The sequence below is a fragment of the Magnolia sinica genome, chromosome 3, assembly GCF_029962835.1.
Source record: "Magnolia sinica isolate HGM2019 chromosome 3, MsV1, whole genome shotgun sequence".
NCBI lineage: Eukaryota > Viridiplantae > Streptophyta > Magnoliopsida > Magnoliales > Magnoliaceae > Magnolia > Magnolia sinica.
This window is the reverse complement of record NC_080575.1, coordinates 4,027,397-4,051,996: the sequence shown is the minus strand read 5'-3', so window position 1 is coordinate 4,051,996 and position 24,600 is coordinate 4,027,397. Positions and strand designations below refer to the sequence as shown.

The window sequence follows — 24,600 nt, the reverse complement described above, 5'->3', positions numbered from 1 at the left end:
CAGAAGGTCTTCAGTCCTAGAGTGGGTAGCAGGAGGGTAGGATTGGATAATCTTTGTGGGGTCCACCTACAATTAAGTTTAACGGAGGAGTATGATATAACCCCAAGTAACGGGCTTTGGGCCGTTTGAGGTCTCTCTTATAGTCATTGATAATAAATGGATATATTAAATGAACGAGTTGCCAAAATTACTGGGTTGCAATTCTTAATGAAGTTTTAACCACAGTTCCTCTAGAACAAGAAAATAAGGGTTACCAATTGTTGCATCATGTGCAAGAGTGGTGGAATGAATGTACCATGACTCAGCATTGTCCTTTCACTAGGTCTGCATGGATCAGCTTTCTTTGACCATTTTGAGTTTCTTGGTCAATGCTTTCAATCCCATTTGGATAGGTGATCCTGCAAATTTGGTATTAAGCTAATCCATATTATGATAGGTCCCTATCCTTCATCTCAGATTCACATCACTAAAGCAGCATTTCTTCCAATTAATCACAACTTTTGCCATGTTTACTTTTTTCAGAAATTCCAAAATTGTGATTAGGTGGAAGAAACCACAGCTTTACTTATGGGAACCTAATGTGAGAAGTACGGAGACCACTAAATCAGGACTAAGGTAAACCCATATTTTTGCTGGATGAACTACCCAAAAAAAAAAAAAGAGTAAGCCATTTTCAGACTTGTTGGAGGCTTGGGGAATAGATTTCAACCATCCTAGAGGTCAGGGTCCTTTATGAACCATTGCTTGGCTGGATCATTCCATCCATTTGGAGGGTGGCTACAAGATTATTTTTTTTTCGAGATAATGAGGATAGAATGAGTTATAAGACGAGGAACGATTTCTTAGAAACCTAAGAGGCTCCCTGAAGTGGGGAAAACAAGGGCACATTGAAGTCATTGAAAATAGTAAAAAGGCTGATGCAAAGGGATGCAAGGGGATGCGAGGTGAACGTCACCCATAGTCAACATGATTCAACTAGATTCCAAAGGGAGTTCTTCAGCAGATCCAGGTCTGTAGACTATAGGATGTATTATTTGGAATAATTTGAGTGGAATGAAATAAATTCGGTTGCTTGCTCTGAAAAAGAAAACAATCATTTTTTGGAGTGAAATGGGTGTTTTTTAGTCAAATCGGACCCTTAATTCAAATAAGGCAGAGATCCAACTATTTTTAAGATGTGAAGGAGTGACTGAGTCATTCTTGGATACTTCTGTAGAAGCATCAATAGGACGAGTTGGGGTCAGCCCAAGCCTGGCCCAATAGCGCTGACTGGGGACAAATCCATAGTCAAACCATGTTCCCTAGGACCGTGGCAGACCTGATAAATACTAAGCAGACCCATGTCGTGCCTAGGATTGCACAGCCAATTTTCAGCTAAATAGCTTGGATCCAATATGCCATTTCTAGTTATCCATGGACCAAATCAAGCACAACCCAATCCAGTCCCTTTACAAAATTTCGAATAGGTCAACCGCGGCCAAGGAGCCTCAACCTGAACTCAACATGATTAACTATCAAGCTCGAACTCTAGACTGGACATGAACCACTGGCCCTGGGAGTCTAACCCAAGCCCAACAAACAACAGGCCAGGCCAGGCCACGCAGTGTTACAACCTTGGGGGAGGGGCGATTTTTCAGCGCTGTAGAAACCAGTTCTAGCAGATCTCTATGAAGGATGGCGAATTGAATGGAAGTTATCATAAAGGTGTACAGTCATTAAGAGATTTCTCATTCATTCTGTGAGGCACTGGAAAGCAGACAGTCAATCTAGATAGGGAGTCAATAGATCCTCTTAGAGAGATCAGGTCAAAATTCCGCTGCTAGTAATTTTGATGCAGTTCCCTGGCCTAACTTTCTCTAACAAACTTTCGTCATCATCGAGGAAGGGGAAAAATGAATGAAACATTTACTTCACGATCCCTAAATAGTTGCATATTGACCTGAGTTATCAATTTCAAAATATATGTGAAGTTCCATTCATGTTATCAAGAATAGAAACTCCATGCTTTGTTTTTATCTGAAAGTTCAGCCTGTTTTGGCCTATTTTAGCCAGAATATTTCTGATTTTATTTTTTTTTTTTTCGTTTTTTAGCGATCATGGTCATTATTTCTCAATGACTTGAGGGCAAGGTATTCCGTAACGGTAATGGTGGCCATAATGGCCACCACTGTTACCTTTACGATACAGGTCGTGACAGTTGTTATAGCTCCAGTAACGGCTGTTACAGTCACTTTTTGTTTTGAAAAGAAAAAAAAAAACTCGAAATGCCTATAGCTGCCCCATAATGTTGAAAAAAAAAATCCAAAAAACATATATCTGCCCCGTAACAGATCATTATGGGGCTATTACGGCTTGTACAGGGAGCATAATGGGCCATTAACAGCAGTTACTAGTCTTTTTTTTCCGTAACAGCTGTTACGGCCGTTACGACCCCGTAACGTGTAATGGTTGCCACCATTACCTTCACGTAACGGCCTTTACGGCACACCATGGTTGAGGGACATTCTCATTAAAAGAAACATTAACAGCGGTCTAGAAAGATTAAAAACATGTGAAATTCTCTCTTATAGTAGAAACAAAAAGAGACTAAATGCATCCATCCTATCTGAAACTAAATGCCCAGAAAGGCCAAAATGTTGAAGCATTTCATTTCAATAGGAAGGCATAATCCACGATGAAATAGTAGTGACAAACTAAGATCATTATGCCTGGGAAAAAATAAATAAATAAATAAAAATTCACCATAATCAGAGACCAAATCTAATTCACCATGTCGCTTATTTGCCTCATCCCTAAATCCCCAAATTCAGATAAGTTCTCTAACTTTCGTCCAAAATAATAATAATAATAATAATAATATTTTTTTAAAAAAAAAAAATTTGGTATATACACTTTCAGGTTCACTTGATTAATAGAAAACACTAGATCTAGACAAACAATAAAGCCTCACGAGAAATGGTAGACCTATCCACTCCAAGCTCATTGACAGTCCTATAGAAAGCAAAGCAATGAGAAACAGGAATTAGAATAGGACTAATCAAAATTTCACACTTCGATGAGAAAAGATCTAAAAGCAACTGTTACTTTGTAGGGACATCAAAGGGTTAGACCTGGACTAAGCAAAATATAGTTTTCGAATGTGGCAGGCAGACAAGCCTGGCCTGACCAGTTCAAATGTGGGCCTAAACCAACCCCAGGCATGGCCCTTTGACAGCCCTAACAACCATGATCACAAGCAAGCAGTGTACAGAAAGTAGCACTCACCTTGGAAAATCAGTCTTTCAAATACCAATACTTTGCCAGGCTAATGAAAAATTGGCCAAATTCAGAAAATATCAGCTTAACATAAATTAAAATAAGCCATCTTTTATAGCAACAAACTAATTGAAAAATAAATGAAGTTACAAGCTACAAGGTTGGTTGAGAGGCAGAGGACCCAATACAAAGTGATGATTACATCACATCATCCTGAGCAAGGAAATCAACAAATCTCATCTGTCTGTTTCAATACATATGAGGAAGAGATGCAGACCATGGATGTTAATGCTGAATCTTGTCAGGGTCAATCAACCAATCAACCAATCTACACAAAGCTACAACAGTGTGAGTTGGGACTGGTACGGGTTTTCAGCCAAACCAAGCTCACTCAGTGTTGGGACTGGTACAGGTTTTCAGCCAAACCAAGCTCACTCTGCTGAGTGCAATTCCATCGGCAACTTTTTTGAACATTACTAAAGATCAGTAAGAGAAGAATAATAATTGAGATCTTACTTGAGATGCAGTTCTTTAATAGATCTCAACTCATTAATGTTGGATACATTAGAAGCACCACAATCGACGGCCTTTTCCCCAGCCTAAGACAGCCATTGAATCTTAAGATAAACATCGAACTATGCAAAAGTATAATTAAGAAAAATAAAACAACATAAACTGCAAAACTGGGTCCATGCATACCAATCGCAGCCTATTTTCCGTCTTCTCCATTGCCGACAGAACAATTACAGGTCTTTCTTCAGGAATACTGAGAATAAGTTCAGCAACTTCCCTCATCCTTTTAGCTGATGCCACTGAAGATGCATCAAACTTCATGACACAGCTCAATTGCCCTACACTTCCATATGGACTTTGCACAGTCTTGGACTTCGCACCCATAGAAGTAGCTCCTCTCACACAACTGCTTCTCAAGGCTCTACTTGTGCAACCAACAACTCTTCTTTGACACAAAAATCCAGCAGGCGAAGCCACAGATGCTGCAAGATGAAATCAACGGGGAACTCGTTCCGAATCCAGCATAAGGAGTTTCACCGCTGCAGAAACTCAGTGAAGTTGTCATTCCAAAAATGTTAGAAATACACTCTCTTCCTACTATATTTTTGCAGATCTATTGTTTGACTAAATCCTCTAGACGGAATCTAGGTTTCCCCAGAGTCCAAAATACAATAAATGAGCTTAATTCAAAATCCTCTCTGCTTCTAACAGAAATCTTTAAAGAACACAAATGCTTCAATCTAGCAGCTACAATTCAAATGGAATTTCATTGAATTGCTCAATCTCACGCACCACCAGCGAATTCCACAATACAAACATCCTCCATCGTCCTTTAAAAACCCTAGAAAATTCGCAAAAACAAACGAGAAGAAAAAAAAAAAAGATATAACGGAGAAAATTAGGGTAAAGACAATGAAAACTTAAAAGGGCCAAAAAAAAAAAAAAACAAAAAACAAAAAGCAAAAAGATAGATTCCAGACGCAGCCAGAGTATCATGCTACGGAGCTTTTTTTCTTTTCTTTTTTTTTCTTTTTTTTTTTGCTATGGAGCTGTAACTGATGGACGAAGTTGGATGTCATGCGGACATCGCGGTGGGCCCACGTAGCTTCCACTACAGGAACTTCCCGAAGGGAGGGGGCATAGGCAATACAGCTAATGGCCCACCACGTAGGATCAAGATGGAGAAAATTGGGCATCTCGCTCTGCATCTGGTCGAGTCCAAAAAGGACGTATATTCGATGGAGAAAAAGCAATTCAAAGACTCACAACAAATAGGAGGATTTTCATTTTATTTTTTTTACTTTTTTGGGTTAGCTTGTTAGTACACATCCACGTCAGTACATACACTCCATGTTAGCCACCCCCACTGGGGATCGATACCAAGACCTCAAGTGTTGAAACGAGGTATCTGCCAGTAGAGCTATGGATCTGGGTGTAACGAAGAGGGGGATTGAAAAGAAGAGCCAGTTTCATGGTTCGTTAAGTAGCGATGATTACTGGACTGTTTTTACAGGCCATCATCGGCTCCAACTTTTTCGCTCCTTCCCCGTTCGCAGCCCCGCCACATAAAATTAAAAACATTTTAAAACTGAAAAGACCAAAATGCCCCAAACCAAACAGAGAAATTCTTCTATGAATCCATTCCCCAGGAAACTTCCGGGCAAACCTCCGTCAAGAAATCTGCGTCCAGTAAAATCCCACGCTACGTGGGATGAAGAGGATGGTGGAGGGGGACGACAAGTCCGCATTCGAGTGCTTCTGCTTGGGTGAAGCTCGGAGTTGGGAACGGAATAACTTTCATTGGACCGGAATCCATGACCGAGTCATGGTCCACTGTCTATTCTTTACCTTTAATAATAAAAAATGTTAAAACAAAAAACTCAGACCGAACGCCTGATCGGCTGCTGACTGTCGCATGACGGGAGTGGGGAGAGAGAGGAGGAGGAGGAGGCCGGAGGGTTGCTGCTGCTGCCGGATGGAATGTAATGGGCGATGGATGCCGGACGGGAGGATTGGGTTTTTTCGGATCGGGGCGTGCAAGGGATAGGATAGAGGAGATATTAGGTTTTTTTTATATATATATACCTTACTTGGCAACCCGATTCGAGTCAGCTTTCAAATAGGGACGAATCCGATGGATCAAATTTCGGGTCGAGTTACTGGTAACTCAGACTCATTGGAAAAAAAATTCCCAAACTGCCCAAATTACCTGGTAACGAACTTGACAGTTGGGTGCATAGGCTGGTGGTCATAATCTGGACCATTTGACCGCGGTATCTCAAGCTGATAAAGACTCTTACAAATCACACATGTGTACCATGTATCCGAATTCTAAATTCCAGACCAATAGTAGTAATATTAACTTCTTAATTGATGTTAAAGATAAACAGTTGCTAATACAAGAAAAAATTGCTTTACACTCAATTGAAAAAAGTCCTCGTCTTGTCCACAAAATCTCTCAATCCTGGTTAGCATGATCGGCTATAAAATGAACTAAAGAGGTTGATTACCGAAGAAACATTGGCCCTAAGATTATTTGATGAGAGTTACATGATAAGCTTGTTTACACGCACATGTTTTAATTCAGACATATGGGGCACATTGCTGATCCACGGTCCACACCGTGGCTCACTATGGATGGACACCGTGAATCTAAAACTGGTTGACAGATCTTGATATTTGGAGTTTTCACATACCTATGGACGGTCCAGAAGAGAATTACATCAGCTGTCCACATGGATGAATATTCTTGGAAGAATATATGGACGGCATGGACAAAACATACCATAAAATTACCTCATTTTTGGTCTCATACTATAAAACGATATATAGAAAAATATATGGACAGCATGGATGAAACACGTACATCATGGTGGGGTGCACAGAGCACCAACCACCTGGCCGGTGGCAGGTGGAGTAGCTGTCGAAAATTATACAGATTACTATAATTTTTGTATAATATGGAAACCGAAAAATAAAATTAGCCTGAGTCAGAGTCCGAGACCGAGACCGAGCCCGTGCCCGAGCGCGCGCATGGGTGGACACGCAAGTCTATTCTCCTTTGGACCATGTGGGTAAATATTATAATACTCTACCATTCTCATATAAACCATTTTTTCTTCTTCTCTTTTTCCAATGTAGGACTATTCCCAAAAACCCACAAAACAGTGTTTTTCCAAACAACTTTTTATATATTATATATTATTTTATTATTAAAATATATTTTATTAAAAATCAATATTTTTTGCAACAATCCCTCACTTGATTTTTTTTTAAAAAAAAAAATTTCTCGATTAAACATTTCTGCCAGAAAAATCAGCTTGTATGCATACAGAAATATATCTTTCGATTTTAATCATTCCCTAATATAAGTATCTCAAAACTCTGTCAAAATGACTGGTAGCCGCAGCGTTGAACCAGTTATTCCTAGATAACATAATCAAATAAACCACACACATATTCGCTATGTTTGTTAGAGTTCCCACAATCTTGCTCAGTACATTTAATGGTCATATGCTTATCCTAATTCGTAAACGATCCCGAGAGAAAACTCCTAACTCTCATGAGAGACGGCACCATCTCTATGTTCATATATGTGAAATCCTTCTAGTGTCTCCGTTACTATATGACATTTGTCCTTTAGACTGAATTTCATTAAGAGTTTTAATACTCAACCCTCTATCGTAACGCTCAGCACTTATCTATTATGGATGGGGTTATAAAATTTAGTGCTGAAAATTTTTCACATATCAGTGACTTGTTCCTACCCATTAAACAAAAAATTAGAGATTTTCTGACTTTAGGTTGGGTTACCATCACTGGTGGAACTTTGATTGAAGAGTTTCAACTTCATCTCTCTAGATGTAGCCTTTACTATCTCTCTCGGTAGAGGTTTAATGAAAGGATCTGTCAGGTTATTATTTGATTTCATAGAGGAAATAACAATGATTCTATCTCGAATCAATTGTCTTACATAATCATGTCGAAGATTGATATGTCTAAACTTACCATTATAAGTACCGCTATAGGATCTAGTTAATGTGGCTTTACTATCATAATGTAGTGACACAACCGATATAGGCTTTACACAGAAAGTGATTTCTAATAGAAGATCATTTAGCCACTCAGCCTCTTTGTCTGTTGCAGCCATGGTTATCAATTCAGATTTCATAGTCGAGTGCGTTATGCAAGTCTGTTTCTTGGATCTCCAAGATATAGCTGCGCCTCCTAGGGTGAATATTCACCCCTTAATAGACTTGTTGTCCCCTGCACTCAACATCCACCTCGCATCGGTATATTCTTCCAATACGGTAGGAAACTTTAAATAAAATAATCATAAGTCTTTGGTTGCTTTTAAATAACCAAGGACTTTACTGATTGTATTCTACTATTCAGTAGTGGGGTTACTAGTAAACCTACTAAGTTTACTCACAGCATATGCGATGTCAAGTCTAGTGCATTACATAGCATACATAAGACTCTCTATCACACTCGCATATTTTAACTATGCAACTGTTCTTCTAGTTTTTTCTTTTACCTTAATACTTGCATCAAATGTGGTCGCTGCTTCTTTTATATTTAGATGGTTAAACTTGTTTAGTATCTCTTAATATAATGAAATTGACACAAAGCATAACCCTGATAATGTTTTTTAACTTTAATACCTAGGATGGTATCAACTTGTCTAGGATCCTTCATTTTAAACACGGAAGATAGAAACCTCTTTGTTTCAATTACACCTTCTATTTTGTTATTTATTATTAACATGTCATCAACATACAGATAAATAATAACGATACAATTATCATCTACTTTTGAATATATGCATTTGTCAGCTACATTTGCATGAAACCATGAGATAGTATTTTAGAATCAAACTTCTCATGCCATTGTTTCGGTGCTTGTTTTAATCCATATAAAGATTTGACTAATCTACATACTCTGTTTTCATTTCCTGGTAAAACGAAACTTTCAAGTTGTTCCATATATACCTCCTCATTGAGGTCACCATTTAGGAATGCGGTCTTTACATCCATTTGGTGGATGTGAAGATGATGTATGGAAGCTACCGCAAATAATATCCTAATGGATGTTATCCTAGCTACAGGACAATATGTATCAAAGTAATTTATCCCTTCTTTTTATCTAAAGCTCTTAGCTACTAGTTGAGCTTTAAAGGTTTGGATAGTCCCATCAGTGTGATATTTCTTCCTAAATACCCACTTACAACCTATGGGTATAGAACCTGGAAGTAAGTTTACTAGTTCCCATGTTTGATTTGACAATATGGATTCCATTTCATCGTTTATAGCTTCTTTCCAGAAAGCTAAGTTTCTAGAGGATACAACCTCTTTATATATTTTAGGATCATCTTCTATAGTCATCACTATAGGTATTTTTCTTATAACATTTTCTGTCTTCTTCTACAAGATGAAAAATGATGCATTGTGAGTCTATGTAGTCATCTCCTAGACTCTTCTCTATTTTTGTCCTTTGACTCCTACGAGGTTCAATAGGAGCTTCCACTATCTGTGGAGCTGTGCTATCTGGTTCTCTATTAGGAGTATAGATTTCATTATCCTTTGACTCTGAGGATACTGAGCTCTCAAAGAACTCAATGTCTCTTGATTCTATTACTGTATTAGACTCTATGTCTATAAGTCTATAAGTCTATAAGCTTTACTATTTTGTGCATACCCTACGAAGGCGCACTTAATAGCTTTTGGTCCTAACTTAGTTCTTTTTAGATTAGGAGTTCTGCAATATGCAAGACACCCCCACACTTTTAAATATCTTAAGTTAGATTTTTTACCTCTCCATGTTTCATATGGAGATATTTTATATTTTTTATATGGAATTCTATTTAGTATATAGCATGCTACAAACAGTGTATCACCTCATAGATTTAGTAGCAACTTTGCTCTCATCAGTATTGAGTTGACCATTTCTACTAATGTTTTATTCTTCCTTTCAGCTAGTCCGTTTTGTTGAGGTGTGTATGGCGCTGTACATTAATGTATCAGTCCATGTTCTTCACAGAAGTTACCGAATTCATTGGAGAAGTATTCTCCTCCTCTATCGCTATAGAGAATTTTTATCTTCTTATTTAGCTGATTCTCTACCTATACTTTACATATTTTAAACATGTTCAATGCTTCATCTTTGCTCTTTAATAGGTACACATATACATACCTGGAGCAATCATCTATAAAGGTTATGAAGTACCATTTACTTCCACGAGTAAGAATGCCGTTTAACTCACAGATATCACTGTGCACAAGATCCAAAACTTGAGCCTATTTTTCAACACTTGGAAAAGATTTCTTCGTCATTTTGGATCGTATACACACTTCGCATTTTTCGGTTTCATTATCTGTGTATGAGATTAAACCATTTTTAGCCATGAACTTCAAGGTACTATACCCTATATGGGCTAATCTATCATGTCACAGTCTAGCGGATTCAACCATATACACAGAAGTGCTAATTTTATTCAGAGAAAACTTAATCATTCCGTTACAAGCATATCCCTTTCCGACAAAATTCTCATTCTTTGACAGAATCAATTTACCTGACTCGTACACTACCCTTATGCCTAGTTTACCCAAAAGATCTCCAAAAACTAAGTTTCGCCTCATGTCTGAGACGTGCAATACATTAGTCAGAATCACTTTTTTTCTAGAGGTGAATATCAGTTCGACAGTTCCTTTGCCGACGACCTTCAATCGAACTTCATTACCCATTTGGACTTCTTGATCATCGGTCAATTCCTCATAGGTTTTAAAGGCTGATTTGTAGTAGTACACATGTACTATAGCAGCAGTATCATACCACCAACCTGGAACTTTACCTTAGATGGTATTCACCTTAGTGATCATAGCCATGATATCGCCTTCTTCTATTACACTTATTTCTTTTTTATATTTGCGATAGCGGCATACTCAAGCATAGTGCCCAGTTTTCCTACAGACATGGCACGAGCCTTTGAACTTTTCGTTCTTCTTTTGAGTGTTTTTCTTGATTTTCCTTTATTGGGTTTCAGGGAATCATTTTTCTCGGGATGTTTGTTATTAGTATTCTCTACTGCATGTACCTTGGACGAGGCATTCCTGTTATCATTCTTTCTATCACGGTTACGAGATTCTTCCTCAATCCTGAGGTGTTTTGGAATTTGTTCCAGTGTGTAGTCCTTGGTTTTATGCAACAACTTCTTTCTATAGTCTTTCCACATCGGTGGCAATTTAGTGATTATAGCCCCGACTTGGAATGATTCGGGAAGATCAATCTTTATCACTTTGATTTTGTTTACTATTAGCTGCAGTTCTTTGTTTTGGGGCAGCGATGATTTATTATCTATCACGCTGAAATCAAAATACCTGGCGATGAGAAACTTGTTGGTACCTTCTTCTTCAGCCTTGTATTTGAACTCCAAAGCGAGCCAGATCTCCTTTGTTGAAGACGTCTGTTGGTACAGATCGTACAGGCGATCGGAGAGCGCGTTCAGAATGTGTCCTCGACACAAGAGTTCATCTTCGGCTCGTTGAGTGCGGGCGGCCACCTGTTCAGGTGTGTCTGTGTTGGATGCTTTAGATAGCGCTTGTAGATTTAGATCTAATATGTAATAGATCTTCAGCGCCATTAGGAGAAATTTCAGCTTATCTTGTCATCTTATAAATTTGGTTCCATCGAACCAATTAAGACGTATCAAGTCCTGATTCATCAACTTGATGGATGAAACAATGTCGGCTTCCATCAAATAACGCTTTAAGATTGTTGAAAATTATACTGATTAATATAATTTCTGTATAATATGAAAACTGAAAAATAAAATTAGCTTGAATAAGGACAGGCTGAAGCATGTCTGAAACGTTGTCTTTAAAGCGTTATTCGCCCCTACTCAAATAGATTGAGTATGCTGATAGGTTACAGGCAAATTGCTTCAAAGATACGACGAGCCTGGTGTGGGTATGCGTTCAGCAAACACGAAGGTCCTCCAAATGGAACTCTTATACACACTATCTGGTAGAATTACAATATAGAAAAAAATTCCAAAAAAGAAAAGAAAAGAGAATATGTGATTTTAGAAGATCGATGCACTGGTCAGTTCTTCAGCCACTGGTTCAGTTGAACCGTAATATACTACATCGTTGGTTTGTTCTTCAAGCAAAGGTTCAACCCTTGCTGTCTTGCTGAAATCACTAGAGTATAAGAGAGGAGTGATAACTGTCTTAATTCGTATGGGTCTGTTGGAGTGGGTTAAAAGATTGTTTAGAAACACATCCAGACCCTTCTTTTATAGGCTATGGTGGCTAGGGGATTATGGTCCAGAGACATAAATTCCATTAAGCCATTTATGGCTGTTGAAAAACTAGCCATTTTATGGCCATTTTTTCCTGTTGTGCATGACCATTAATCTACTACATGCTGACTATTGTGAGATATATATTTTAATATATTAATAAAATATTGATTCTTAATAATATATATTTTAATAAAAAAATAATATATAATATATTATTTTATTATTAAAATATATTTTATTAAAAATTAATATTTTTTGTAACAATCTCCCACTTGATTTTTTAAAAAATATATTTTCTCGATTAAACAATTCTGTCAAAATAATCAACTTATATGCATACAGAAAGATATCTTTCGATTTTAATCGTTCCCTAGTGTAAGTATCTCAAAATTCTGTCGAAATGACTACTAGTCACAGCGTTGAACCAGTTATTCCTAAATAACAGAGTCGGAGAAATCACACACATATTCGCTATGTGTTTGTTAGAGTTCTCACAATCTTGCTCAGCACATTTAATGGCCATGTGCTTATCCTAATTCACGAACGATCCCGAGAGAAAACTCCTAACTCTCATGAGAGACGATACCATCTCTATGTTTATATAGGTGAAATCCATCTAATGTCTCCATTACTATAAGACACTTGTCATTTAGACTGGATTTCATTAAGAGTTTTAAGACTCAACCCTCTGTCGTAACACTCAACACTTATCTATTATGGATGAGGTTATAAAATTTAGTACTGAAAACTTTCCACGTATCAGTGACTTGTTCTTACCCATTAAACCCCAAATTAGAGATTTTCTGACTTTAGGTTGGGTTACCATTACTGGTGGAACTTTGATTAAAGAGTTTCAACCCCATCCCTCTAGATGTAACCTTTACTACCTCTCTCGGTAGAGGTTTAGTGAAAGGATCTGCCAGGTTGTTACTTGATTTCACATAGGAAATAGCAATGATTCCATCTCGAATTAATTGTCTGACATAATCATGTCGAAGACTGATATGTTTAGACTTACCATTACAAGTGCCGCTATAGGCTCTAGCTAATGTGGCTTCACTATCACAATGTAGTGATACAGTCGATATAGGCTTTACACAAAAAAAGGATTTCTAATAGAAGAACCCTTAGCCATTCAGCCTCTTTGCCTGTTGCAGCCAGGGCTATGAATTCAGACTCCATAGTCGAGTCTGTTATGTAAGTCTGTTTTCTTGGATTCTCAAGATACAGTTGCACCTCCTAGGGTGAATATCTACCCTTTACTAGACTTGTTGTCCCCTGCACTCGATATCCAGTTCGTATCGGTATATCCCTCCAATACGTCAGGAAACTCTGAATAAAATAGTCATAAGTCTTTGGTTGCTTTTAAGTAACCAAGGACTTTATTGATTGCATTCTAGTGTTCAGTAGTGGGGTTATTAGTAAACATACTAAGTTTACTCACAGCATATGCGATATCAGGTCTAGTGCATTGCGTAGCATACATAAGACTCCCTATCGCACTCGCATATTCAAATGGTGCAACTGTTCTTCCAGTATTTTCTTTTACCTTGATACTTGCATCAAATGTGGTCTCTGCTTCTTTTATATTTAGATGGTTAAACTTGTTTAGTATCTCTTAATATAATGGGATTGACACAAAGCATAACCCCAATAATGTTTTTTAACTTTGATACCTAGGATGGTATCAACTTGTCTAGGATCCTTCATTTTAAATACGGAAGATAGAAACCTCTTTGTTTCAGTTACACATTTCATTTTGTTACTTATTATTAATATGTCATCAACATACAGATAAATAATAACGATACAACTATCATCTACTTTTGAATATATGCATTTGTCAGCTACATTATGCATGAAACCATGAGATAGTATTTTAGAATTAAACTTTTCATGCCATTATTTCGGTGCTTGTTTTAATCCATACAAAGATTTGACTAATCTACATACTTTGTTTTCATTTCCTGGTAGAACGAAACTTTCAAGTTGTTCCATATATACCTCCTCATTGAGGTCACCATTTAGGAATGCGGTCTTTACATCCATTTGGTGGATGTGAAGATGATGTATAGAAGCTACCGCAAATAATATCCTAATGGATGTTATCCTAGCTACAGGAGAGTATGTGTCAAAGTAATCTATCCCTTCTTTTTATCTAAAACTCTTAGCTACTAGTTGAGCTTTAAAGGTTTGGATAGTCCCATCAGTGTGATATTTCTTCCTAAATACCCACTTACAACCTATGGGTATAGAACCTGGAGGTAAGTTTACTAGTTCCCATGTTTGATTTGACAGTATGGATTCCATTTCATCGTTTATAACTTCTTTCTAGAAAGCTGAGTCTCTAGAGGATACAACTTTTTTATATGTTTTAGGATCATCTTCTATAGTCATCACTATAGGTATTTTTCTTATAACATTTTCTCTATCTTCTTGTAAAAGATGAAAAATGATGCTTTGTGAGTATATATAGTCATCTCCTAAACTCTTCTCTATTTTTGTCATTTGACTCCTACGAGGTTCAACCGGAGCTTCCACTATCTGTGGAGCTGTGCTATCTGGTTCTCTATTAGGAGTTTGGATTTCATTATCCTTTGACTCTAAGGATAGTGAGCTCTCAAAGAACTCAACGTCTCTTGATTCTATTACTGTATTAGACTCTATGTTTAGAAGTCTATAAGTTTTACTATTTTGTGCATACCCTACGAAGGCGCACTTAATAGCTCTTGGTCCTAACTTAGTTCTTTGTAGATCAGAAGTTCTGTAATATGCAAGACACCCCCACACTTTTAGATATCATAGGTTAGGTTTTATACCTCTCCATGTTTCATATGAAGATATTTTATATTTTTTAGACAGAATTCTGTTTTGTATATGACATGCTGCAAGTAGTGCCTCACCCCATAGATTTAGTGGCAACTTTGCTCTTATCAGCATTGAGTTGACCATTGCTACTAATGTTCTATTCTTCCTTTCAACTATTCCGTTTTGTTGAGGTGTGTATGGCGTTGTACATTGATGTAACAGTCCATATTCTTCACAGAAGTTATCGAATACATTGGATAAGTATTCTCCTCCTCTATTGCTACGGAGAATTTTTATCTTTTTATTTAGTTGATTCTCTACTTCTGCTTTATATATTTTAAACATGTTCAATGCGTCATCTTTGCTCTTTAATAGGTACACATACACATACTTAGAGCAATCATCTATAAAGGTTATGAAATAACGTTTACCTCCACGAGTAAGAATGCCGTTTAACTCACAGATATCACTGTGCACAAGATCCAAAATTTGAAACGATCTTTCAATACTTGGAAAAAGGTTTCTTCGTTATTCTGGATCGTATGCACACTTTACATTTTTCGGTTTCATTATCTGTGTATGAGATTAAACTATTCTTAGCCATGAATTTCAATGTACTATACCCTATATGGGCTAATCTATCATACCACAGTCCAACGAATTCAACCATATACGCAGAAGTGCTACTTTCATTCTGAGAAAACTTAACCATTCCGTTACAAGCATATCTCTTTCCGACAAAATTTTCATTCTTCGACAGAATCAGTTTACTTGACTCGTACACCACTCTTATGCTTGGTTTACCTAGAAGATCCCCAGAAACTAAGTTTCGCCTCATGTCTGGGATGTGCAGTACATTAGTCAGAATCACTTTCTTTCCAAAGGTAAATATCAGTTCGATAGTTCCTTTGTCGACAACCTTCGATCGAACTTCATTACCCATTTGGACTTCTTGACCATTAGTCAATTCTTTATAGGTTTTGAATGTTGATTTGTCGTAGCACACATGTACTGTAGCGGCAGTATCATACTACCAACCTGGAACTTTGCCTTAGATGGTATTCACCTCAGTGATCATAGCCACGATATCACCTTCTTCTATTACACTTGCCTCTTTTTTAGATTTGTGATAGTGGCATACTTGAGCATAGTGCCCGGTTTTCCACAGACATGGCATGAGCCTTTGAACTTTTCATTTTTCTTTTGAGTGTTTTTCTTGAAATTTTCTTTATTGGGTTTTAGGGAATCATTCTTCTCGGGATGTTTGTTATTAGTGTTCTCTACTGCATGTACCTTGGATAAGGCATTCCCGTTATCATTCTTTCTATCGCGGTTACGAGATTCTTCCTCAATCCTGAGGTATTTCTGAATTTGTTCCAGTGTGTAGTCCTCAGTTTTATGCAGCAACTTCTTTCTATAGTCTTTCCACATCGGTGGCAATTTAGCGATTATAGCCCTGACTTGGAATGATTCGAAATCTTTATCGCTTTGATTTTGTTTACTACTAACTGCAGTTCTTGGATTTATAGCAGCAACGGTTTATTATCTACTATGTTGAAGTCAAAATAACTAGTGATGAAAAACTTGTTGATACCTTCTTCTTTAGCCTTGTATTTGAACTCCAAAGCGGCCCAGATCTCCTTTGCCGAAGACGTCTGTTGGTACAGATCGTACAGGCAGTCGAAGAGCGCGTTCAGAATGTGTCATCGACACAAGAGATCATCTTCGGCTCGTTTGGTATGAGCAGCCACCTGTTTAGGTGTCTGTGTTGGATGTTTCAGGTAGCGCTTGCAGATTTGAATCTAATATGTAATAGATCTTCAGCGCCGTCAGGAGAAATTTCAGCTTGTCTTGCCATCTTGTAAAATTAGTTCCATCAAACTGATCAAGATGTATCAAGTCCTGATTCATCAACTTGATGGATGAAACACTGTCGGCTTCCATCAAATAACGCTTTAAGATTGTTGAAAATTATACAGATTAATATAATTTCTGTATAATATGGAAACCGAAAAATAAAATTAGCTTGAATAAGGACAGGCTGAAGCACGTCTGAAACGCTGTCCTTAAAACGTTATTTGCCTCTATCCAAATGGATTGAGTATGCTGATAGGTTACAGGCAAATCACTTCTAGGATACAACGAGCCTGGTGTGGGTTTGCGTTCAGCAAACACGAAGGCCCACTAAATGGAACTCTTTTACACACTATTTGACAGAATTATAATATAGAAAAAATTCCAAAAAAGAAAAGAGAAGAGAATATGTGATTTTAGAAGATCACTGCACTGGTCAGTTCTTCAGCCACTGGTTCAGTTGAACCGTTCTAGACCACACCGTTGGTCTTTTCTTCAAGCAAAGGTTCAACCCTTGATGTCTTGCTGGAATCACTAGAGTATAGGAGAAGAGTGATGACTGTCTCAATTCGTATGGGTTTGTTGGAGTGGGTTGAGAGATGGTTTGGAAACCCATTCAAACCCTCCTTTTATAGCTATGGTGGCTAGGGGGTTATGGTCCAGAGACATAAATTTCATTAAGCCATTTCTGGTTGTTGGAAAACTAGCCGTTTTATGGCCATTTTTTACTATTGTGCATAGCTATTAATCTGCTGCATGCTGACTGTTGTGAGATATATATATTAATATATTAATAAAATATTAATTTTTAATAATATATATTTTAATAAAATATTAATTTTTAATAAAATATATTTTAATAATAAAATAATATATAATATATTATTTTATTATTAAAATATATTTTATTAAAAATCAATATTTTTTGCAACAATCCTTCACTTGATTTTTTTTAAATATATTTTCTCGATTAAATAATTTTGCCAGAATAATCAGCTTATATGCATACAGAAATATATTTTTCGATTTTAATCATTCCCTAGTGTAAGTATTTCAAAACTCTGTCGAAATGACTGGTAGCCGCAGCGTTGAACCAGTTATTTCTAGATAACAGAGTCGGAAAAACCACACACATATTCGCTATGTGTTTGTTAGAGTTCCCACAATCTTGCTCAACACATTTAATGACCATGTGCTTATCCTAATTCGTGAACAATCCCGAGAGAAAACTTCTAACTCTCATAAGAGAGGGCACCATCTTTATGTTCAATAGGTGAAATCCTTCCAGTGTTTCCGTTACTATAAGACACTTGTCATTTAGACTGGATTTCATTAAGAGTTCTAAGACTCAACCCTCTATTGTAATGCTCAGCACTTATCTATTATGGATGGGGTTATAAAATTTAGTGCTAAAAACTTTCATATATCAGTGACTTGTTTTTACCCATTAAACCAAAAATTTAAGATTTTCTAACTTTAGGTTGGGTTACCATCACTGGTGGAACTTTGGTTGAAGAGTTTCAACCCCATCCCTCTAGATGTAACCTTTACTATCTCTCTCGATAGAGGTTTAGTGAAATGATCTACCAAGTTGTTGTTTAATTTCATATAGGAAATAGCAATGATTTCATCTCGAATCAATTGTCTGACATAATCATGTCGAAGACTGATATGTCTAGACTTACCATTATAAGTGCCGCTATAGGCTCTAGATAATATGGTTTCACTATCATAATGTAGTGACACAGCTAATATAGGCTTTACGCAGAAAGAGATTTATAATAGAAGATCCTTTAGCCACTCAGCCTCTTTGTCTGTTGCAGCCAGGGTTATGAATTCAGACTCCACAGTCGAGTGCGTTATGCAAGTCTATTTCTTGGATGCCTTGCACTGAGCCCGTGCCCGAGTCCGAGACCGAGACCGAGCTCGTGCTCGTGCCCGTGCCCGACCGCGCGCGCGCGGGACTGGAACACGCAAGTACATTCTCCTTTGGACCATGTGGGTAAATATTATAATATTCTACAATTCTCATATAAACCATTTTTTCTTCTCCTCTTTTTCTAATTGGGACTATTGCTAAAAACCCACAAAATGGTGTTTTTCCAAACAACTTTTTATATATTATATATTATTTTATTATTAAAATATATTTTATTAAAAATCAATATTTTTTGCAACATTAGCCAATCCGTTTCCTAGACCAACTGCCTTGACTGTTGTTGCTGGCCATCTACAGGGGAGCAGATTAGCTATAGATGGAATGAATAACTATCTCGCTATTGAAGTCAGTTGGCTCCATCATTCTGTATGTGTTGTGTCTGCATCCTTCTTTTGGCCAGTGAAATTATTTTAGGGCATGATCTCAAAATTAAAGCAAGTAGATCCAAAGCTAGAGTGGACCCATTACAGAAAATAGTGGGGACAATGTCCCCACTGTTGAAACCTTCTTCAAGCTCACCTTGATGTTTATTTGAGATTGAACCGGTTCATAAGTTCATATAGACATTGACAGAGGGATGAGAATATCAGCTTTATACAAAATTTTAGCAGCCTAAGTATTTTTTAATGGTAGGTGTTTAACACTCGTTGTTTTCTCTGTTAGTCCACTTGCGATTTGGTTGTGCAACATTCTTTGGGTTGTACCTTAAGATGATATCTCCAAATGGATGAATGATGTGAAGATGTTTTACATGACCATACTGTTTACAAGAGTATTCTTAAAACATAAATATTATCTCGATTTAAAACTTCTACGGCCTCACGAATATTTTGAATGCGGATATTTAATCCTCACATTTTCGTCTCACTTGAACATTGGATCCCAGTCATTTTTGACCTCATATCCGAAAATGAGCTCATAAAACGTATTGACATCACGCATGGCTTTACCTAAGTAATTTCCATCATAAGATCTTTCAGCAAAAGCCTCTCACAGGAAATTTGCATACGAGTGTTTGGTGTATGGATTTCCTGCAAAAGCCTTCGGTAGGAAGATCTTATGCTCGGATGTAAGTGAGGCCCACCATGATGTTTATGAGATCCCATCCATCCATTTTTCTGATGATTTTAATATATGAGGCTAAATGTTTAGTAGATCCAAGATATCAAGGCAACCATATGGGAGAGAATTAGAGAAAGAGTTTCCTGCCATCCCAACCTTCTTGGGATTCACCTTGATGTCTATATGTCATCCAAGCCATTTATAAGGGCATTCTCACTAGTATTAATTGAAAACACAAAAAATTTGGCATAATATGAGACTTTTGTGGCCACATGAATGTTTAAATAGTAGTCAATAAATCTCCACTATTGTGGCCACAACGGATTTTTGGATCCACCTAATTATTAGTCTCATACCATAAAATGGTTTGGAAAAACAGATGGACATGGTGGATTTTTTAGAAACATCATATGGGCCCCACCTAGCATTCGAGTGCAGTGAGTGGATTAGGTGATACCCCATATCTACCAAACTGGGCAGGCTTAACTGTGGGGCTGACACCGATGCATTTTCATTAAATCCACACTATTCAACCATTTTAAAAGATCGTTTTTGGGCATGATACAAAAATAGAAGCAAATCCAAATCTCAGGTGTACCATAATACATGAAACAATTGTAATCAAACATTAAATAGATTTTTCCTGGTGTAAATCTCACCCTTTACCCACCAGCTTTTCAGAACCACCCAAACTATACTTTCCATAACTAAACCACTATCTTTTTATTAGACGAGAATACCCCTGTAATATAAACTCATTTTCTTAAATCTTCTCTTCCCTCCCTTCATACGAGAATACTTGTAATGCCCCGATTTCCAAAACTCGAGTACGAGACTTATTCCAAAAATCTGAGTATTAGTAAATTAGATAATTAGCGAAATACCAAAATCAAAGTGCAATAGCATAAGCAAGCAAGGATATCTCATATAATCCGAATATTTGACCTACTCAGCTGGGAGCCTTAATTACAAAATTAATAAGTTTCAAAGTACTAAATAACTATAAAGAAATATTGTATCTGCTAGTTAAGCTCAAAATATTCAGCCGCTTCATGTTGCGGCTCATCTTCATAATATCCGTCTTCGGGTTCCGCCATCGCGCCCTTAGGGCCGGTGCTACCATCATCTCCATCTATGCCTGCATACTCTGCGCGATTGGGTATTCGATGAATGAGTGGCCAACTCAGTGTGAATTCTTCTTAAGATTTCACACCACTGCCTTAGTAAACATAGTCTAAAGAAAAAGTAATGAAACATTCCAAAATAGATAGGATGCAATCTTATTAAAATGCATAGATGTATGAATGCACATCGACCTGGGGATGTGCATCCAATCGAACTTGGGCTCGTTACCCATGCATAAGACTGGTCACCAGTGTAGTATATCTCGTATAACATGGTACCAAGTCATGAAAATAGGTCGATAGTTGGTGGTCTAGGAGCTAGCGAAACGATACTCCAATGAACTTGAAGGCACGTGCTAAAGCATCCAAAATTAGCCACCCGTTATCACCAATATGCTATGAATGCGTGATTAGCCGAATTATTATTATTCCAATTACAATCAGCCAATTTAAGTAACTCAATGGTCACTACGGGGGGCTCGTCACCCAGCGTAGGCCGACAGCTCGGGCATAGTGTCCCATGACCACCATCCCCGACTCATGAGGTTTTCCACCTTAGTGTTTAATAGAACCCCTCCACAGTGGTCGATCAACAATCACTTTAAGTCGAGGGTCCCATTTCCCACATCATCTGTCTGGTTGCATCCCAAGTGTGGCTCACATGCAACAGTGGAAATTTTCCACGTATAATGTTGTGAATTGAATCTTACGAGCTACTCACAACAATTCACTTAACATGCAAAGGTACATAAATTAAATAGTGGCAATAGAATTTGTAACGAGGCATCATGAAATTAAAGTACAAACTATCAAGTAATGCGATGTTAAAAAATGGAAATCAATGATCATTGCATATGAACAACATTTATGAATTATCAACTAGTATGTGAACCTAGCATGTAACCCTTTTTTCATGTGAACGTGGTTTACCAATCATAGATCAAGATAGGATCGCTAATAGGATTTTAACACGATAATCAGAACCTTAAACTAGTGATCATGATTTAGATGGATACTAGGTTTGAACTAACTTAGAGATGAAAAGCCCAATGAGAAAAATCATCACCTGGCGGTTCGTAGCCCCTTCCTTGATTCGGATTTATTCAGTTAACTAACGGTCCAACACCGTATGATCGATTACCTATAATTATATACAACCCAAGAGTTTGTATTAGATCATAGTGCTCTCAAAATCACTAATCTGTCCGAGCCATATCAAGTGAGTAAGCTTGTAAGTACCTTTTAACATGTGAATTGGGCCAGATTTGGCTCAACAATCAAGGCCCAAACTAGGCCTGGTTTGGCCCAAATGGATCTAGGCTTTGGTTTAGAACCAAGAAAAGATCCCATCATCCCATGCAAGGGTCCTCTCTAACGTGCACCCAAGGGAGAACAAGTTAGGGACGTGTGCACTGTAGTTGATGGCCCACAATGGCCTCTTCATCAACAGCCTGAATTTAGGCCCGTGGATCTGTTGGTCCCATTTCGGGCCCAAAATAAGCAAACTTGGCCTATTTTTTTCTTGGGCTTGGGTTGATTTTAGCCCGTTTCTGGGACTGATTTCAGCCCAGTTCCAGGGCTAATTTCAACCCAGCATATGGCCCAACTTAGTGGCTGCCCTCGGCCCACACCACTGCCCAACTGAGGACTGTTTTCAGCACAGTTCATGGCCCAATCTGAAGGCTATTTTCAACCCAGCTTACGGTCCAACTGAAGGCTGGTTTCAGCCCACCATTTGGACCGATTCTAGCCCAGAACGTGGGCTAGTTTCGGCCCACTTTCCAGCACAGCTTGGTGGCTAGAACCAACCGATGGACGGTCCAAAAATGAGCTCGGCTATGCAGGCTTCGTCTATATATCATACAGTTGCAACAACACCCAAGGTGGCAGCTGTGCAAGGCGTCATCACCACACACTGAAGTTGAATCTAGGCCAGCCCAGCATGCCTACGGGAAGTCTGGCTGCCCAGAGCTTGTATCCGAGTTGGGCCCTGATTGGCGACTGGTTTGGCTCCAAACATGGCCATATGAACGGGCTGGATGACATATGAACATCACGGTGGGCCGAGGACGTTTCAATGGCGGACGTTGGGCTAAGCTTTGTAGATCAGATTGGTGTTTGGCTTCGACCCACATTACTGCTCGGCCCACATCTCAGCTAAAAGTCTAGCTCGGTCCAGAGCTTTTGTTGGAAGTCTGGATCGGCCCAACACTTCTATTGGACGTCTCTTAGATGATGTTAGCCATCTGATGAAATGGTCACTAACGATCAGTGGTCCACCTTAAACAAGGACAAGATTAGGACCTGGGATCATCTGTTCTCTATGGATGTTTAGTTAACAGAGATGGGGCGCTCGGCCTTACCCGAGCCTTGAGCTTGCTGGGTCGGACCAGCAAGTAACCCAGCTGCTGTAACGGTAGTGCTTCTGGTCTGCACTAACCCAACTCGGCTCTAGCTAGAACGGCCCGGGTTGGTGCAGTGCGGCACCGAGTCCACACTTCACCTCTCTCTCTCTCTCTCACTCTCTCTTTGGCTCTCTCTTACCTCCTCTATCTCCTTGGCTCTTTTTCCCTCACACCCTCTCTGTCTTTATTTACTTTCTCTCTTTCTGGATGGTGTTTACGGGCTGTATTGACCTGACTCGATCCGACTCGAACGGCTCAACTCGGTGCAGTGCAGCACCTGGTTTTACATGTAACACTAGACCTGACCTCTCTCTCTTTCTCTCTGTGAGCTTCTCGGTGAGAATCCCGAGACAAACAACTTGACTTTATAGGGTTGAGGCACGTGTGAACGGCCCATCCAACGGCCATGATTTGGTGGCCGATTGCATGCGTTTCTCTCGGGTTTTTTTATATGCATGGAATCCATCTATCGCTGGGGATGGGTTCCTGCTGCTATGGTTCACAGGAAAGCAGATTTTTACCTTCAGTGGGGCCCACGTCTTGATGGTGGGTGCTTAACGAGGAAGATGATGCGGCTGATCATGGCCGATTTTTGCTCACGGTGTATTTCCGTGATCTGGTCCGTTTGAATGGATCAGATGGGCCCCTTGATTACGTGGGGCCCATTTTTCAGGCCTTTCATCGGCGTTTCACCAGCCCTCATGAGTTTTTCCGCCTCGTGCGGTCTTCTCGCGAGATGAGATATGCCTAGCTTCCTAGCCGTTGCCGCCCTAGAGGGAGTAGTGGAGGTTTCTCCATGTGGCCTGTCGGATGGCTTGGATCGAGCCAACTAGCTTTCCATAAGAGGAAACCGCTCGACAGACTTCGGCCTCAACAGAAGATTGCCCGCTCTTTTCTGGTGCTGGATGCAGGGCTGGGATCTGCGTTGGGAAGAATGGCTGGGATTGTCGGTTTTAATCCCACGCGGATCGCCTACGTGGAAAAAGCCCTGCAACGTTCGATTTTTGGAAACACTGCTGGCCGTCCGAGTCTGCCCAAAGCATGTGCGCATGCACGTATGCATGGGATGATCTGTACGACATTTTTTTGGTCTCTCAGATCTCACCAACCCGATGAGAGGTCTGGATTTTATAGATAATGGCCGAATGTGGGCCACATCTCATCCAAGTAGACGCCTCTTAGTCCAACTCGTTGTAAGGTGGAAACGGGAGGGAATGCCCTTTTTTGTTAAAATTCCATCGGGTCAGCGCTCATTTGATTGACTCGACGGTCTGGTGCACGTCATGCACCTAGGTCTATGGTGCATGTGCACTCAGGTGTGGGCCTATCACGATTACT

The 24,600-nt window shown here is 38.8% G+C and overlaps 1 pseudogene; it reads right to left on the bottom strand.

Annotated features, from left to right (window-relative positions):
* LOC131241423 (aspartokinase 2, chloroplastic-like) overlaps positions 1 to 4,594 on the bottom strand; it is a 51,806-nt pseudogene extending 47,212 nt beyond the window's left edge.
* Positions 4,595 to 24,600: the final 20,006 nt, after the last annotated feature.